The sequence below is a fragment of the Melanerpes formicivorus genome, unplaced genomic scaffold (genome assembly GCF_026170545.1).
Source record: "Melanerpes formicivorus ecotype bairdi unplaced genomic scaffold, bMelFor1.0.p_v2 SCAF_30, whole genome shotgun sequence".
NCBI classification, from domain to species: domain Eukaryota; kingdom Metazoa; phylum Chordata; class Aves; order Piciformes; family Picidae; genus Melanerpes; species Melanerpes formicivorus.
In genome coordinates this window covers 92,953-111,162 of record NW_027142382.1, presented here as the reverse complement: position 1 = coordinate 111,162, position 18,210 = coordinate 92,953, and the positions used below count along the sequence as shown (strand labels likewise).

The following is an 18,210-nucleotide window of genomic DNA, read 5'->3' as shown; positions in this document are numbered from 1 at the left end:
TTGTTTTTTTCTCTTAGACATAAAATGTGCCAAACAGGAATGCAACCCTATTTATTTTTATATATATACACACACATACAAAAAAAAGTTTTTTTCCTGTTTTCTTCCATGACAATAGAAAACAGGATAACAACAGTTTTATCATTGTTATTTTTACTGTGATAGCCAGGTAGGTAGGAGTGCATAGGCACAGGGGTAGACATATCACCTACCCTACAATGTCTAAAGTCACAAGCCATTAAGTGGCAATCATATCCATTTTGAAGACAGTCATTTCAAATCTCAGGTAAGGGATTCTTTAGCAAAGCTAAACAAAACCTCACAAAGCTTTCCTTTGCATCCTGTTTTCAGGAAAGCAAACTCTCACCTGCTGCAATGTATTTCTGACTAACTCAGTGGCTGCATGGCTCACAGAAGGCTGCATTTTCCTTATCCCAGGCTTTCTCATTTGGGCGTGCTGTTGGCACAACAATGTGCCACCATCATTAATTATTAATTGAGGTGGAGTGAGCTAGTGACTTTTCTCAGCTCAGATCTTGTCCTGCAGAGGCAGTCAGCGAGCCATCAAAGGCAACAAGATGTTCTGAGATCTGTAATGCCCCATAACTTTGATATGCAGTTCTCCCCAACAGCTAGTTCAGGTGATAAATATTTTAGAAGAGAAGCAGACAGATAAGTGAACAAGTGAATTACTTCACAGATTCTTATTTATGAAATGCTTGATCCCAGATTCTGTTAAAAATGTACTTACTAGACAAATCTGCTTTCATGAAATGTTCCTCAGCTTCTCCCCACTGCAGAATGAGTGGTGCAAAGAGCACACAGGCTAGGGCACAATCTCCTTTAGAAGAGAGAATGATTGCCCTGCATCAGAGAGAGAAAGCCCTGACAAAATTGTTCCAGGTTCATCATACCATTGGTGGAAGCAATCATTTACAAATGAAAAAAACCAAACAAAAAAAGTAATTTATTTTATTTATGGTTCATTCTCCTTGCACTTTAATTAATTTATAGAGGATCAGAAATCCTGTGTATACTTCAAACAAAGCTTCATTACCCCTTTGAGATGGTCTCTTCCAACTCGTTCCCTGGTAAACATGCAGTTGTGTTGAGGTCCCACATAACATGAAGTACTCTTACTTCTTTCTCAGTCTATCTAAGACTTCCTTCACTTGGAAGATTTTTTTTTTTTCCCCTGAAAAATATTTATCTAGTACTTCATTACTGGCTTTGATCTGTCATGGAAACTGAATATATTTCCATTTTTCAAAACATTCACCATTGAGACCTAATAAAAGATCCTTATTAGAAGCCAAGATTAATGTACCATTCTGTTACATGAACTGAGTAGGCCAGACTGTCTGAGGGAATTCTTTCTTTTCTCCCAAATCAACAGATGTGCTGCACCTGCAATGCAGGAACATACCTGGACATGAGTGGCAGTGTGAGCTTGCAGCCCAGAAGGCCAATCGCATGATGGGCTGCATCAAAAGGTGCATTGCCAGCAGATCCAGAGAGGTGATTCTGCCACTTCGCTGTGCTCTGGTGAGACCTCACCTGGAGTACTGCATCCAGCTCTGGGGCCCTTAGTACAGGAAGGACATGGACCTGATGGAGCGGGTTCAGAGGACGGCTATGAAAATGATCAGGGGGTTTGGAGCACCTCTGCTATGAGGGAGCTCTGAGGGAGCTGGGGTTGTTCAGCCTGGAGAAGAGAAGGCTCTAGGGAGACCTAATAGCAGCCTTCCAGTACCTGAGGGTGGACTACAGGAAGGATGAAGAGAGACTGTTTACAAAGGCCTGTAGTGACAGGACGAAGGGCAATGGCTTCTAATTAGAGAAGAACAGATTTAGATTGGATATCAGGAAGAAGTTTTTCACTATGAGGGTGGTGGAACACTGGAACAGGTTGCCAAGGGAGGTGGTTGGGGCCCCATCCCTGGAGATATTCAAGGTAAGGCTTGATAAGGCCCTGGGCAGCCTGATCTAGTTGAGGATGTCCCCGCTGACTGCAGGGAGGTCCCTTCCAGCCTGGACCATTCTATGGTTCTATGATTCTATTATCATTCATTCCAAAAAAACAATGCATTTATTTGTATGACACAGCTATGTAGGGATGGCAGCTCTGGTCCTACGTGTGCTATAGACATGCTAGAAGTTTGTATATGAACTCTTCTACCTTGAATGCAGGTGGCAGTGCTATTGCCAGTTCTTGGACTAGTCCAGATCTGTTCATGCAGATGTTGTAACAGATGATGAAGATTTGCTCAGAGAAATGTTTTTCCTTTCAGCCAAGGCTAGTTGCCTGAATGGTAAGTGGATAGGGGACCTCTCTGAACATTTTTACTTTCTTTTTTAAACTTTGTTTTTGTTGTCTTTTTCAGCCTTCCCACTTCTAATTCCCATTTCTGGATTACGACTCAGTGAGTCAGCTTTAGACTGTGTCCCAAAACATACTACTGTTATTAGCTGTTCCATGGTACTTCTATTCCACTGAGATTTTCTCCACCTTCCGTTGTCCCTGGAAATCTAGCACCTTCTTTGTTTCTCAGCACCTTCTCATAACTTCCCACAAATGGACAGTACATGAGATACGTTCAGTCGTCTTCTGAGTCACGGCTACTAATCAAGATTTCTCCCTCTGAGGTCAGTGTCCCTATTGCAGGCCAGAGAATCCTGCTCTTTTATTTGCCCTTTCTGGCTCCATAAACACTGCGTTCTCTTGAAAGGGGCACAACATTTCTAGGAACTTGCAAATAACATCCAGCAACCTCTGAAGACAAAAGCAAATTTGTGTCCTCCCAGTACAGAGTCCAATCATAATGCCTCCAGCATGAGGTAGCAGAAGAATGGCAGAGGTAATAAAAGAAATTGTCCCACCACCGTGTTTCAACAGAAAGGACTGATCCTCTCAATTTTTTTAAGAGACCATCTTCAGTTTCAAACTCTGTGACAGTTTAGATGCATGAATCCAAAACTGACATGAATGCTTCCCTGCAGACCTGAGTTAAGTACCAAAACCTCTGAGATGAACAACATTTAAGTTAAATCCTATTCCTCAGTATTCAAAAGGTACTTGAGGAGGCTCTCTGCTGATATGAAGCTTATAGAAAGTGTTTAATTTTCCTCAGATAGACAGTTCATGTGACTAAGTTTTCCACTTTGGATTGCAGTAACTTAAAAAATTAGATGTGATAATGTTTATCTCTACAGTGCTTAAGCTAATTTTGAATATTCTTTAAACTCTTTAATCTTCATAATACAATCTTAATGTTTTCATTGATTGCTGCCACAGTGCACTGAAAAATTTCTTCAAACTGCACCTTATTTTTCATATCCAAATATATATAACTGTAATCAGATTGATTAATACAGATAATTAACCTAAAAAAAAAATCCACAGTGCTCTCATTGACCCTACAAGTAGGACCATATATTCTAAAATGAGGAACTAAAGGTGGTAGGCTCTCAGGCATATAATAAACTTGAGAAAAAAAATTTAGCTGAATTACAGTTAATTTGTTTTTCTCCATACAAGAGGAAAGATCGATTTTTTCCCATTGACTTTTGACATTTCTCAATTGAAATTAATTTATTTGAAAAACAGGAGCATGGACTCATACCTCCTATGACCAAATGAGAAGAATAACCACACTTTTGGGATAACTTCTCATTCTTTTCAGCAACATATTGTTATTTCAGTGCCTGTCAGTCAAATTGAGTAGGCATTGCCCTGAGCTGACTGAATCTTGGAAGTCTATTCTGCTGTATTGAGAGCAGAGCCACAGCCCATTTACTTCTCCTTTTCCTCATCTTTGTAAGTCTCTACTTGAAACAGTAATGATATCATCACACAGCCAGACCTCTTTTTTCCCCCTGTAATGCTACAAAGTAAAATAAGCAAGACACAGTGCAATTTCAAAAAGAAAAATGCCACCTACAAGCATATCAAAAGCAACAAAGGCATCATTATGAATTCACAGCAATATTTCATTTCAGTCTCCCAATTCTTGAGTGCTAGAAATGACCCTTTGTTGAAAAGCTATGTTTTAGTGTGTGACAGTGACGGTGTGAGAGTTCAGTGTAGGACACACTGCAGTTCTATTTCAGTAATTGCTGAAATGAGCATAAAAAGACCATTTTTAAAGATCTAGTGTTTTTACTTTTTTTATTTTTTTTTTTACCTCCCCCCTGTTTCTTAAATCCACATCTAAGCATGCCACTTTTCATCCACATATGGCACTCCTCACCAATTACACCACTCTTCAGGAGAGCATTACATTGACAAGTGCCAACTAAAGCTCCCTCAAAATAAACACGTTGCAATCCATTCAGGGGAACAAGCATGCCTCACCTTGTCAGCTTTCAGACTGTTGAGCTGAGAAAAATAAGTTCAAATTTCCATTAAAGGTCTGCTTCAAGCCTGATAGTTCAGAACACAAAAATGGTACCTTAAAGATGGTTCTAAATCCTATGCTTTAAGGCATTGATTTTCTAAAGTGCTGACCAATCTGCATCTCCCTTTAAAGCCATAGGGTGGTCAGGGCAAGAGAAATGTGACTTCTCTACATCCAGCTTTAGATGTCCACATACATGGGTGCTTTAGGTCTATGTGTGCAGGTGCTTATTTAAAGACATTCCTCTTTTTCAATTAAAGTTTTTCTGTGGGGATTTGTAGGCTCCAAATTGGCTTTCTGCGCTTTTCAGGATGTCTGATGGTGTGGTCAGCTGAAAAGCCCTGTTAAAAAACTTCAGCTGTGAAATGAAAAATGGGGAATGGAAAAAGAAATAGAAATGGGTAAATTCAGATTGGATGTTAGGAAGAAGTTCTTTACCATGAGGGTGGTGAGACACTGGAACAGGTTACCCAGGGAGGTGGTAGAAGGCCCATCCCTGGCGGTTTTCAAGGCCAGGCTGGATGTGGCTCTGAGCAACCTGATCTAGTGTGAGGTATCCTTGCCCATGGCAGGGGGGTTGGAACTAGATGATCCTTGAGGTCCCTTCCAACCCTAACAATTCTATGATTCTGGCAGCATAATCAAGATGAAAACATGCAACAGAAGCATAATGGAGAATGTCTGCAATTTGTTTCCCTTGTTTCCCTGATGAGTCGAGCCTGCCGATACTCACAGCAGATCTATCTGTTTACATGTGCTTCCTCTGAGGAAGCTGTAACATCTATAGTGTGTTTGGTGTTTACACAACATTCTATAAATACATTGCAAGGCAGTTTCTTAAAGAGCATGCAGTGACAGTCAACTCAAGACACTAGGCAATACTGGATGGGATGATTACTCATGTCAACATGAAAATGACTGTAGGAAGACTGTAAGGGTCTCTGGATGCTGGAAAGAATACTGTGGGATGAAGAATATGAGTGGAAGGCAAGAGAAGAAAAAGAAAGCAAAGGAGGAGAAGGGAATATACAGATTACCAGAAACTAGAAATGGAGATACCAGTGAAATTGCAAAGGGTTTTTTTCATCAAGAATTAATAGCTTTAGCAGTATGCAAAGGGAACAAATTAAATATATAAATAAATACATGGATTCAGAAAGGGGAGGGACATGGTCAAAGCAAGAGATAGGAAAGGAAGATTTGTTTGGCAATGGTGCTTCAAAAACATTAAAATAGGTGAGAGAGACAGGCAGTGGGGGTGAATAACTTTGGGAAATCAAATCCAGCCATGCTCAGCTCATAAGCATACATAGATTTCAGCCATGAAGTATTGTGGAACCAGTGGGAAGGAATCATGTATTCTAAATGCCTGACTGTCCCTCTGTTTTAAAAACACAATTAAAATGTATCACCAGTGGGCTTGCACTTCACTAGAAGACATATTTACATTGATATATTAAATTTCTTCCAGGAACCTTGAATCAAGGACATGATGAACTGTTGTCTTGAACTCTAGTCCTCATTACCTTAATGGTTTTAAGTCAGATCCTTAATCACATATAATACTGTCCACTGCTGTAGTGATATTTCTCAGTCATAGAAGGAACAGATGTGTTTTGCAGCCAGCTTACAGCATTGTTAGCCACAGAAGGCTGTTTTGGCTGCTGTTGAGCTCCTTTGTTGTGGGTTCAGGGCCACATGGCTACCCCCCTCACAAGTCCTGCTATTCAGCAAAGTTTATAACAAGCTCTGTTTAGCTACCCAGTTCAGCCTAGAGAAGAGAAGGCTCCAGGAAGACTACATTTCAGTAACTGAAGAGTATCCACAGGAAAGCTAGGGTTTAGAAGGGCTTGTAGTGATAGGATAAGGGCAGTGGTTTTAAACTGGAGCAGAATAGATCTAAGTTGGACATAAGGAGAAAATTCTTTAAAATGGGAGTGGTAAAATACTGGAAGAGATAGCCCAGGGATGTGGTTGAAGCTCCTTTCCTGGAGATATTCAGAGTTAAAACTTGATGGGGCTCTGAGCAACCTGATCTAGTTGGAGGTGTCCCTGCTCACTGCAAGGGGGCTGGACAAGATGACTTTTGAGGGTCCCTTCCAACTCGATGCAATCTGTGAATTTTAATATTTGTTTATGATTGGACTAAAGAAGCCCTGATGAGTTGTAGCAGAGGTCAATGCTGCTGCTGCTTTGTCCTGTCTTCTGAGTGATGGCATGTAATTGCCATCAGTCTTTACACCCCCAACACCTACAGCTTTGTATTACTAATATGGCTAGGGAAAAGCCATAAGGGGAAAGAATTTAATTAAGCTAAATGTGAATCTTCACTAGTATAGATAAAGAAAGTTGCTCCTTTGCCTTTTCAGTAAATGTTAAAACATTCTCACCTGTGGTCTGAAGATATGTGGTGAAAGGAAGATTGACATTTATTCACATCATCAGGTAAAAGACTTGGCTGTTAATTCTGGTGTACAGCTCTTCCTGTTAGTGATGTGGATAGTTAAATTCCAGCTAACAGTTTATGTTTGGGAAGCCATAGGTAACTGAAGTTATTTTGCTCAGATGAGTTGGCTCTTTTAGCTCTGCTGTTAACTGTAGATCACTTCTCAGTGAAAGTATTATATGAAACTGAGCAATATGGCATTCATTCAAAGAATCTTTTCCCTCCCAAAAATGTCTCAGTTACCCCTAGTGTGATTATTATCCCTGGAGGTTTTTAAGGCCAGGCTGGATGTGGCTGTGAGCAACCTGATCTAGTGGGAGGTGTCCCTGCCCATGGCACGGGGGCTGCAACTAGATGATCCTTGAGGTCCCTTCCAACCCTAACAATTCTATGATTCTATGATTATTAATTATTCCAGTATTCACAAAAAGACAGTGAACTACGTAAATATGTTTTAACTTATTTTGTTAAAACAGACTTTCTATTTTTTTTTGAGAGCAAAAATAGCAAAGTACAACAGAAATGTAATAAAACAACTAAATTCCATCCCATTTTAAAACAAGACAGCTATCTCAGTGCAAGAGTAAATGGGTGGAAAAAAGTATCTGAAACACCTGAGGTAACTAGCTGTAAAATGAGCTACAACAAAGGCATAAAATCAAAGGCTCAGAAGAATCTAGCCTTCAGGTGTCATCTCAGTCAATTCAAGAAATCAAAAAACTTGCCATGACAAAGCACTGGTATGACATGACAGATTCTGCTGTATCTGAATCCCAGTCAGGTTTCAAGGTTAAAGCCATTTAACCTTGAAGTGTCTTTTCACTTTTTGCATTTTTTTTTCCTCCCCTCATAATTTCTAAGGTTATATCTATGAATCTTATAATATATACTCTGCAAATTTCTAATAGGTTAAAAGGCAATCTATCATCATCTTTAAAATGTGATGCTAACAGCTTTATAGTTAAATCAGGCCATGAAAAATGGCTAAAGGTTGCCTATGAAAAAGCTCTTTTTTTATGACAAAGATAATTGAACCCATAAAGAGGAAAGTATAAGCTGGAAATTATTTAGAAAATTTATCATGAAAATGTGTCTTTATATTAATTTAAAGAGAAAATAATTTTTTCATTATTATTTACCTATCTCTAATAAATTCATCTTTCTCTGCATGACAGGCTAAGAGAATGTCAAAATGTTAACAATCAATGCATCTAACGTTGGACTTTAACCTCATTACATTCTGTGGAAGGCTGAGCAGTTAAAAATGGTATTTTTGACATGCTTGGAATGCAGCATGAGATGAATCTCTGTAAGCCTTTTAAAATTATTTTAAGGATAAGAGATGTTTGGAAAAAAATGAGTTCAGTCAATTTGTCAGCTCTATCTTTTTTTCCCCATTTGAATGTATTATGCAATGAAAGAATGTTCTGAGAGCACTGAAAATTTCACTTCAGACTGCATATTAAATGACCTATTCTCAAAAATACTTTTTGGTTGGTTTTTTTTTTCACCACAAGATAATTAAGAAGACAGAATAGAATATGAAGAAAGACATTTCAGGTCCTGTTACTGCTTTTTAGCTCTGAATATTAGTGGTAGTGCATAGTGACTCAAAATTTTTCCATTTTATCAGTGTTTGTTGATTAATACTTAGCCAGCACCATAGATTGCCCCAGTAATTAAATCAGTGAGTGTACCTGCACAATGAACAATAATAAGGCAGAACATCCAAAGTATTAATTGATGATTAAGCTGTGTCAGATCCTGGAACATGTACATTTTTAAAAGTGTTTAAATATCATTTTAACTGTTCCCTCGTGACATTTTTGATAATGAACCTTCATTTAGCATTTTTTAGTGATCAAGGATAAAAAAGAGTCCCTCTCTCTAGTGTTAGGATGCCACAGAATTTTGTGAGTTCCTCTCTGGAGATATTCAAACCCTGCCTGGATGCATTCCTATATGACCTGGTGTAGATGATCCTGCTTTGGCAGGGGATGGACTGGATGATCTTTTGCGGTTTCTTCCAGCCCCTAACATTCTGTGATTCATAAGCAGCAGGCATTTTGTTTCCATGTCAAGTAAGGGTTTTAACCATTGTGTATGGACCCATTAAAAAATGAAAGAAAGTAAAGAAACTAAAACTTTGATAGAACTTATTGGATATTTCAGTGGTGTTCACTCCTCATAAAATAAAAAAATTACTGTTGTTTTTATTTTACTGTAGTACTGATTCAGTCAGAGTATAAATCCTCCTGAAAATGTAGGTGAAAGACCTCTTTGGACAGGTTTTGTAAAAGAAGGCAGGCATGTATCTAGGGAAATAAATTTGGGCTACTTTATCTCTACAACTCCTTAAGCATTGCAATGTACTAAGGTGGACTGCTGACAACAGTAAAGAATGGAGGCTGTTTCTGGTCTCATTCATGTTGCCTTCACATGGGTATAATGCTGTTTATTTCTGCTAAAGCTATTTTGATTTAAGAGTATGTGGATGCAAAGAGTGGTCCATATGTTTGTTTGATTTTTCCCATATTATGTACATATTTCTATACTTTTCATTTAAATCAAATTACAGCTGAGGAGCAGTTGTAATGATAGAATCACAGAATATTAGAATGCTCTGGGTTGGCAGGGACACTCAGAGCCATATCGAGCCTAACACTGAATGACTCCAGGGACTACAAGAAAGCTGGGAGGGACTTTTTAGGGTGTCAGATAATGATAGGACTAGGAGGAATGGGGAAAAAATAGAAATGGATAGATTCAGATTGGATGGTGGGAAGAAGTTCTTCCCCATGAGAGTGGTGAGACACTGAAACAGGTTGCCCAGGGAGGTGGTAAAAGCCTCATCCCTGGAGGTTTTTAAGTCCAGACTGGATGTGGCTCTGAGCAACCTGATGTACTGGGAGGTGTCCCTGTCCATGGCAGGGGGGTTGGAACTCAATGACCTTTGAAGTTCCTTCCAACCCTAATGATTCTATGATTCTATGGGGCCTCCACCACATACTTGGACAACCCATTCCAGTATTCCACCACCCTCATAGTAAAAAGCTTCTTCTTAATGTCCAATATAAATCTACCCTTCTCTAGTTTAAAGCCACTGCCCCCAAAAAGGCACCTGGTCAAGGTTCAGGGATGTTACACCTCTGCCCCCTTCTCCTTCAGTTTTTAGATAGAACAGACCCCCCCCCCCAAAAAAAAAAAGTCTTTTCCTAAAGAGACAGGAAAATAAAACATGTTATTCTGTCTATGCTTTTGTGGCAGTAGCTGAAGGTCGTGTGAAGGAATAACTGTGATGATCCTGTAACGTCTTAATGTCCTATCACAGAGAGAAAATCAGTAGTTTGACCACACCAGTTATCAGGACAGCACAGAATGAATTCCTGAGGTGTAAGGAAGAAAAGTTTTTCAGGGGTGGTGAAACACTGGAACAGTTTACCCAGAGATGTGGTGCAAGGCCAAACCCTGGAAATGTTCAAGGTCCAGTTGAATGGGGTTCTGAGCATCTTGATCTAGTGGGAGATGTCCTTGTTCATTGCAGGAAGGCTGGACTAGATGACCTTTAAAGGTCTTTCCTGCTTTATGATTCTGTGAAAACAAATTGGTCTGCCAAAAAGGCAACTGTTTGCATATGATTCTGTGCAAGAGAAAGAAAGAAGAATCTAGTAGTTTACAGTAATTCTCTGAATACATTATTCCAGTGACACAGAAGGTTAAGGCTGAGTTTATTTTTTTTCTTTTTAATTAATAAGCAAATAAATTTAATAGAAAATATTCTTCAGCTGTTCAGACAAGTTTTCTCCAAGAAATACAATTACTGAAGTCTCTATATGAGTTACAGAGACAATCCCACTAATCAAGAAGAGAAGGCAATCTCTTATGTCTCCTATTAGGCATACTTTGTCAGGGCTGTTAAATGACTTTTCTGTGGATTAAATTCCTGTTAGCTGGTTTATTTTTGCATTTCATTAACTCAGATAATTATTAATGTCATGATAAGTCCTAATAAATACAGCTCCTTTTGCTAATAGATTCTCGTAGTGACGCTCAGATAGGTTGTTACCTTGGTTGTCTTTCTCTCCAGCAAACTTGAGATGAGAAATAGGTAAGTCAGGATATGAACATGCTAAAATAATTGGAATGTATCCATTATATCTATGCCTTCTTTCATAAAGACCGACACATAGAAGAGCAAGACAGCTGTACCTTCATCTCTTTTTGACAAAGAGGAGATAGTACACAACTATTTTCCCTGGCTACAGTTTTGCTGCTATCAGGGAACAATTTGATGTACTTCAATCTTTAAGTTTCTATGGTTTTTTGTTAGATTGATTTGGTTTGGATTTTGTTTGTTTGTTTGTTGGGTTTTTTGTTTTGTTTTGTTTGTCTTGGGTGGTTTTGTTTACTTAGGGGTTTGGTTGTTTTTTGTTGTGAATTTGTTTTGTTCTCCTTTTTTTTGGTGGGTCGTTTTTTGTTTGGATCATTGTTTTTTGTTGGGGTTTTGTTTGTTAGTTTTTGCCTGTGGATTTATTTTTTCCAAATATGCTTTTAGGTGGATAAACTGCATATTTTGGAATGTAAAGGAACCATACAAACAGAGTGGTAATCATCCCTCAGAGAGTCAGAGCTGTAAGCATTTCTGTGTATTTTGGGTATCATGGGTCTCTGAAAGGCAATGTTAAAGCATATGCACGCATGTATCCCTGGAAAAGTTTTAGACTTAGAAACACACCTGCTAAGAACCACCCCATATCTAAGGAGGGTTTTAAGTTGTTCTGAAATACTTCATCTGTGAAACATGATTATTTAGTCTTCTTTTACATCTGATCATAAGTACAAAACACCTCACTGGATGACCCAGAATGAGCAAAGTAAAATGACTACAAATGCTTGGCTTGAAATGAATCAGTATGAGTAAACTTCTAGTAAGCTGCTGAAAGGTCAGTGCAGAATACATATCCTCCCATGACACATTTACCTTCCACAAACACAGTAACTGATCAGCTAAAACTGTTCTTCTGTCAGGAAAAGGGCAGTAGATATACTTGTGTATAATTCAGAATGAGATTAATAATTTTCTTGAGTCAGCTGTGTTAACTGTGGCTTTATTGACTACAACAAGGATGGAGGAGTCTGCCTTATAGCTAGACACACAGAGGTAGATATCTTAATCTGTAAATTCAATATTAATAATTTAATTGCAATACCCAAAGATGATCAGAGGGCTGGAGCACCTCTCCTATGGAGACAGACTGAGAGAGTTGGGGTTATTCAGTCTGGAGAAGAGAAGGCTCCGAGACCTCATTGTGGCCTTCCAGTATCTGAAAGGGGCTTACAGGAAAGGACTTTTTAGGATGTCAGGTAGTGATAGAACTAGGGGGAATGGAACAAATATAAATGGGTAGAGTCAGACTGGATGTCAGGAAGAAGTTCTTCACCATAAGGGTGGTGAGACACTGGAACAGGTTGCTCAGGGAGGTGGTGGAAGCCTCATCCCTGGATGTTTTTAAGGTGAGGCTGGATGTGGCTCTTGGCAATGTGATCTAGTGTGAGGTGTCCCTGCCCATGGCAGGGGGACTCGAACTGGATGGTCTTTGAGGTCCCTCCCAACCCTAACAATTCTGTGATTCTGTGATTATGAGAGGTTTTGCAATTAATGAAGAGATGCTAAGTAAAAATTACCAAGGTGTATAAATAGTCAGAAAATGCGATTAGTGGGCACAGCACTAGAACTTGAGCAGAATATTCATTACTGAACCCGGTTTATGTCAGGTATTTTGACACAAAAAGCAGGGAAGTACAATACACATGTATGCTCCTCTTCTCCTCACTTCCAACTAAACAAAATGTATGTGGAAGAAATTAATTTCCCCAGGAAGAGATAGTGAGTTTCTGCCCAGGATAGCCCCAAGAAATGTATGGAAGAAATCACAATTCATAGCCTTTTGAGCTACTTATTTAGAAGCACTGTCACTTAATTAGTGTCAGAAAAAAATAATAGTAAGAGGCACTTTGTGTCCAATCTAAAATATGCACATATCCTGTGCCCTTGTGTAGCTAATCCCAGACCTGTTTGTCAGGGAAAACCTTTCACTATTTGGTTACAAAACTTTCAAACTTTTAAAAGAACAAGTTTTAGGATGTGAAGGTAGCATCAAAAAAAGAAAAAGAAATAACAAAGTTGTTCCATTTTTTTTGCTTGCTTTCTTCCCCTCCCAGCCCTTCTTCATTTCCCTGAAAAAAATGCAGGAAAGTCGAATATTATGTTAACTGCAATTGCCATTTATTCTCAAAGTACTTTTTATTTGAACTCCTCCAATTACATCTGAAATCATTGTAATCACGTATCTCCCAAGTGCCTTGTTTCTTGACTTCTCTTACTCAGATATCATTGTGACTGTCTAGATACAGAAAGCATTCTGTAGCATTTATTCAAGCCTTCACATGAGCACTGAATCACAGAATCACAGAATGTTAGGGGCTGAAAGGGACTTCAAAAGATCATCCAGTCCAACGCCCCTCCCAGAGCAGGATCACCTATACCAGATCACACTGGAGCACACACAGGCAGGCCTTGAGTATCTCCAGAGAGGGAGACTCCACACCCACTCTGGGCAGCCTGTTCCGGGATTCTTCTGCTTTTATCTCCTACTGCTCCAAGGGCAGCTTTACTAAAGTTGCCCAGCAACACAAGGGAGAATGTTTCTTATGGGTTTAGTTCAGTCTTTCTACTTATTTCAGACTCTTCTTCCCAAATCTTCCTAAGTCTTCAAATGATCCATTTTATTGTCTGCACTTTGGATTTCAGACTCGGGTCTGTCATTCCAATCCAAGACTACTCAGTGCAAACAAATCATGAAATGCAAATCCAATGTCTCACTGTGATAAATTAAGAGGAATTAGAGTGATGTGCTATGGATTAGGCGAAAGTGGCTTTTGTTTTCCACTTGAGAGTTCAAAAACCCAATTCTCTATATCTCAATGTTGTCAATGGCTGTATCAGCCAAAATCGTGGTGATGCTGTCCTGAGATAAAAATCTATTCTGCAGAAATGGAGTTTGATCATAAAATATTCTCTAAATCATGTATTTCCTGCATCCTGCTTATAGCCATGTGGTCATTGGGATGGTTTAAATCTTTCTGTAGGTGGCATGTTCTCATTCTGCCATCCTTTTCTTACACACAGATTACTCTCAAATCTTTTATAACAGTGTAGTCCTTATGAAGCATCTCTGACAAAAGTTTCATTTGTTTGTTTGTTTGATTGATTTTTTTGTTTGTTTTTTTGTGTTTTTCATTTATTTGGGGGGTTTTGTTTGTTTTGTTTTGTATATGGTTGCACATTCCAATTAAAAGCGTTTAACCAGGATATGCCTGAGATGTCTCAGGCTCGTAAAGACTTGAGAGCCCTAAGCATAAACTTGTGCATGTTTGAATGAAGTGATCTTTCTTGAATCACTAACTAAACCTCTTCTATGACTTCTGTGACAGTTTGCTCTTTTTTACATTCATGTTTTACTCATGTTTCTACTCCATGATCATCACTTGACCTACTGTGCTTTCTGTCTGAGTGTTGAGCAGCAATAAGTTAAATGCAGAAGGATCTGGGTATCGCACACTGCAATGCATCTGTCTACAATGATCAGTGCTCTGCTCTTTCCAGTGTTTCATCATGTCAGGATATGGTGCCTATGGCTCAGCTCAGCTCGTAATTTATATGCATTGAGTGTCATTTCAGTTGCACTTATACAAGACACTTTATGGGATGGGTTTGGGAGACGAGAATGCATAGGTTCCCATAGGCTGTGTTAAATTACATTAGGGCGATTGAGTCCTTCCCTATCTGTCTTATAGGTTCATTCACCATCCACAATTGCCCCTTAGGCAAGAGCTAGGATTTGAAGCTGGTTCTTCTGTTTATATTGCAGTAGCACCTTCTTAGTTTTAAAAATAAGAGTGTTATTTAAATCTCCTTTAAGTGGAGACTTTAAAACTCATCATTGCCTATCTCCTCAGAAAAGGTTCTGCAAAATAAGATAAAGTGGGGGTTTGGTTTTTTTGTTTTTTTCAGTCTGTTTTGTTTCTGAGATATGTGAACTAATACATGCTGGAAAAAATACCAGTCATTTCTGAAACTTTAATCAAAGTGTAAGCACTATCTTCACCCTGAAGGACTATGCAAACAGTACAGACCTCAAGACACAAATTATGTACAACCCACACTATGGCAAATGTTGGCATTTTTCATGAAGTTCCAGATTTACAACAATGCAAGCCTAGTGAGTCTTTCAGTGGTAACAGGCACTCTTCACAAACAACCTTTTAAAGCATCTGTTTTAAAGGTTACCAAGATTGAACAGGGCTGAGACTGCTCATACTAGGTCAAGTCAAAGTTTTCTCAAAGTACCAAGGCTCCATTGGGGGTAAACAGGGAGTACAGAGGTCAAAACTGAAGCAGAAACTGTTCTTGTTCTGAGATTAAGAAGGTGTTGCAGTGAATGTCAGGGCATGTAGGTGTTCACTTGATCCTGCTCTTTAAGCTTGTGAAAAATCTCTTTGCCCATAGCATTTAAATATAACATATTCCGGCTTAGCTCTTCCTCTGCTATTTTCTATAGGGTGAATTAATACAAAGAGGACTATATTTGAAAAAAAACCCACATGAATCTATAGCTTATTAAATATATCTTCCTGCAGATTTCCTTCAGCTGTTCAGAGTTGCAGTGCAGGTTGGCAGCTAGTCCTCTGCTCTGTTGTATTTACCATAAATAGACAAAATTTTCATAGAAGACTTGGTGTGAACTAAGCTCCTTTTAAAGACTACTCCATGTGTGAACCAAACCTGGTCCCTTTGAGCAACTTTGAGCCACAAAAGGGGTCACAGAGACTGGTCTAAATCTATTCTGAGAAAAACTCAAAAACGTAAGCACTATCAAAATTCAGGTCTCAAAATAAACCAGCTTAGCCTATTGGACTACTGATACTTGCACTACATTGTTTGTCAAGGCAGAGAAACTCACTGCCTCCAGACTTCTGATTTCAGTCTATAAGCTTCAGTAAGAAAGTGATTTTCAGCTTCTTAAATCTCAGAATTCCCCACACTGGTGGGAAAATATTAGACTGGGTATGTTGTATCTATCTTTCAGCTGTCAGTATTATGAAACCATTCAGGAGCACAAATATTGATTTATATTTGACACACACACACAAAAATCAGAGCAGATAAATAGAATCCTTGATGGGAAGTGGTATGTTAATAAGAAACCAAAGGATGATTTATGAGTTGAAGTCCTTGCCAATCACCTTTCAGGTTACAGAATTCACTCTCCATTTTTCAGCTTTGATTTGAGTACAAAACACAATATAATTGTATGGATGCTAGCAATGATACAGCAACCTGTGCAATGCTACAGACTTGGAGCAGAGTGGCTGGAATGCTGCATGGCAGAAGAGGGCCCAGGGGTCCTCACTGACACCAATCTGAAGATGAGCCAGCAATGTGCTCAGGTGGTCAAGAAAGCCAATGGCATTCTGGCCTGTATCAGAAATAATGTGGTCAGCAGGCACAGGGAAGTGATCATGCCCCTGTACTCAACACTGGTGAGGCCATACCTTGAATACTGTGTTCAATTTTGTACTCATCACTACAAGACAGACATTGAGATACTGGAAAGTATCCAGAGAAGGGCAACAAAACTGGTGAAGGGTCAGGAGAACAAGTCATATGAGGAACAGCTGAGGGAACAAGGATCATTTAGCCTGGAGAAAAGGAGGTTGAGAAAAGAACTTACTGCTCTCTACAGTTACCAGAAAGGAGGTTGTGGTGAGGTGGAATTGACCTCTTCTTGCAAGTAACTAGTTATAAAATGAGAAGAAATTGTCTTAAGCTGTTCCAGGGGAGTTTTTAGATTTCTTTTCTGAAAGAGAGTGGTCAAGCATTGAAACAGGCTGCCCAGAGAAGTGGTGGACTCACCCTCCCTGGAGGTGCTAAAAAATGTGTACACATGGCACTTCGTGATATGGTTTTGTGGTCATGGTGGTGATGGGTTGATAATTGGACTTGATGATCTTGGAGGTCTTTCCCAGCCTTAAGGATTCTATGAAAGTCATACTGGAACATAACATTAGCTGCAGATAAAATATCTCTTATGGCAGCTGGATAAAGGTAAAACTGATACAAAGGAAGCACAAAGACACTTGAAAAACACAAGAAAGCTGGCTGTTGAAAAGCCTACATGGGAACTCATCTGTGAAGTTTTACAAGAAAAAAATAGAGAACATTCCTTCTGGAATGTGTAATATTATTCCATGGGGAAACAATGGGGGGTTTCCAACCTTATTGATTCTATGATTCTATGAAAATGTAGTCATTGATAATTCAGTATTCAGTATTCCTAAGGTTGGAAGAGACCTCAAAGATCATCGAGTCCAACCCGTCACCACAGACCACATGACTAGAGTAGGGAAGACACTACTGCCCACTGCAGGCTTGAACTCACGACCTTCCCATTAAGGGTCTGATGCACTACCAAGCTGAGCCACCCTGCTAAAGATAAGTATATTAGATGTCAGGTCTTTGGACAGGGTGATTTTAGAATAGAATAAAACAGAATAAACCAGGTTGGAAGAGACCTTCAAGATCATCACGTCCAACCTATCACCCAACACCACCCAATCAACTAAACCATGTAACCAAGCACCCTGTCAAGTCTCCTCCTGAACACCTCCAGTGACGGCGACTCCACCACCTCCCCGGGCAGTCCATTCCAATGGGCAATCACTCTCTCTGTGTAAAACTTCCTCCTGACCTCCAGCCTGAACTTCCCCTGGTGCAGCCTGAGACTGTGTCCTCTTGTTCTGGTGCTGGCTGCCTGGGAGAAGAGACCAACCTCTGCCTGTTTACAACCCCCCTTCAGGTAGTTGTAGACAGTAATAAGGTCACCCCTGAGTCTCCTCCTCTCCAGGCTAAGCAGCCCCAGCTCCCTCAGTCTCTCCTCATAGGGCTTGTGTTCCAAGCCCCTCACTAACTTCGTTGCCCTTCTCTGGACTCGTTCCAGCAAGTCAACATCCTTCCTAAACTGAGGGGCCCAGAACTGGACACAGTACTCGAGGTGTGGCCTAACCAGTGCAGTGTACAGGGGCAGAATGACCTCCCTGCTCCTGCTGCTCCATGAGACAAAAAAGCATTGGCAGTAATGGTGGATTACAGGACCCAATTATTCTTTTTTTAACTCTCAAGTTCCTATAATTATATTCTGACTAGGAAGTTCTGAAAACGTCAGTTAGCAGCTTGCTGAGTGGCATGGATTATTCTAGTATGGGTTATTCCAGTAATAGCTATAGTGGGTTCTCCTTCATAAAATT

At 39.6% G+C, this 18,210-nt stretch overlaps 1 protein-coding gene across 1 annotated transcript in view; it reads right to left on the bottom strand.

Moving 5' to 3' along the window:
• Nucleotides 1-18,210, bottom strand: part of IL1RAPL1 (interleukin 1 receptor accessory protein like 1) — a gene marked incomplete at its 5' end in the record, with an annotated part of 192,372 nt that overhangs the window by 84,383 nt on the left and 89,779 nt on the right. The window lies entirely within an intron of this gene.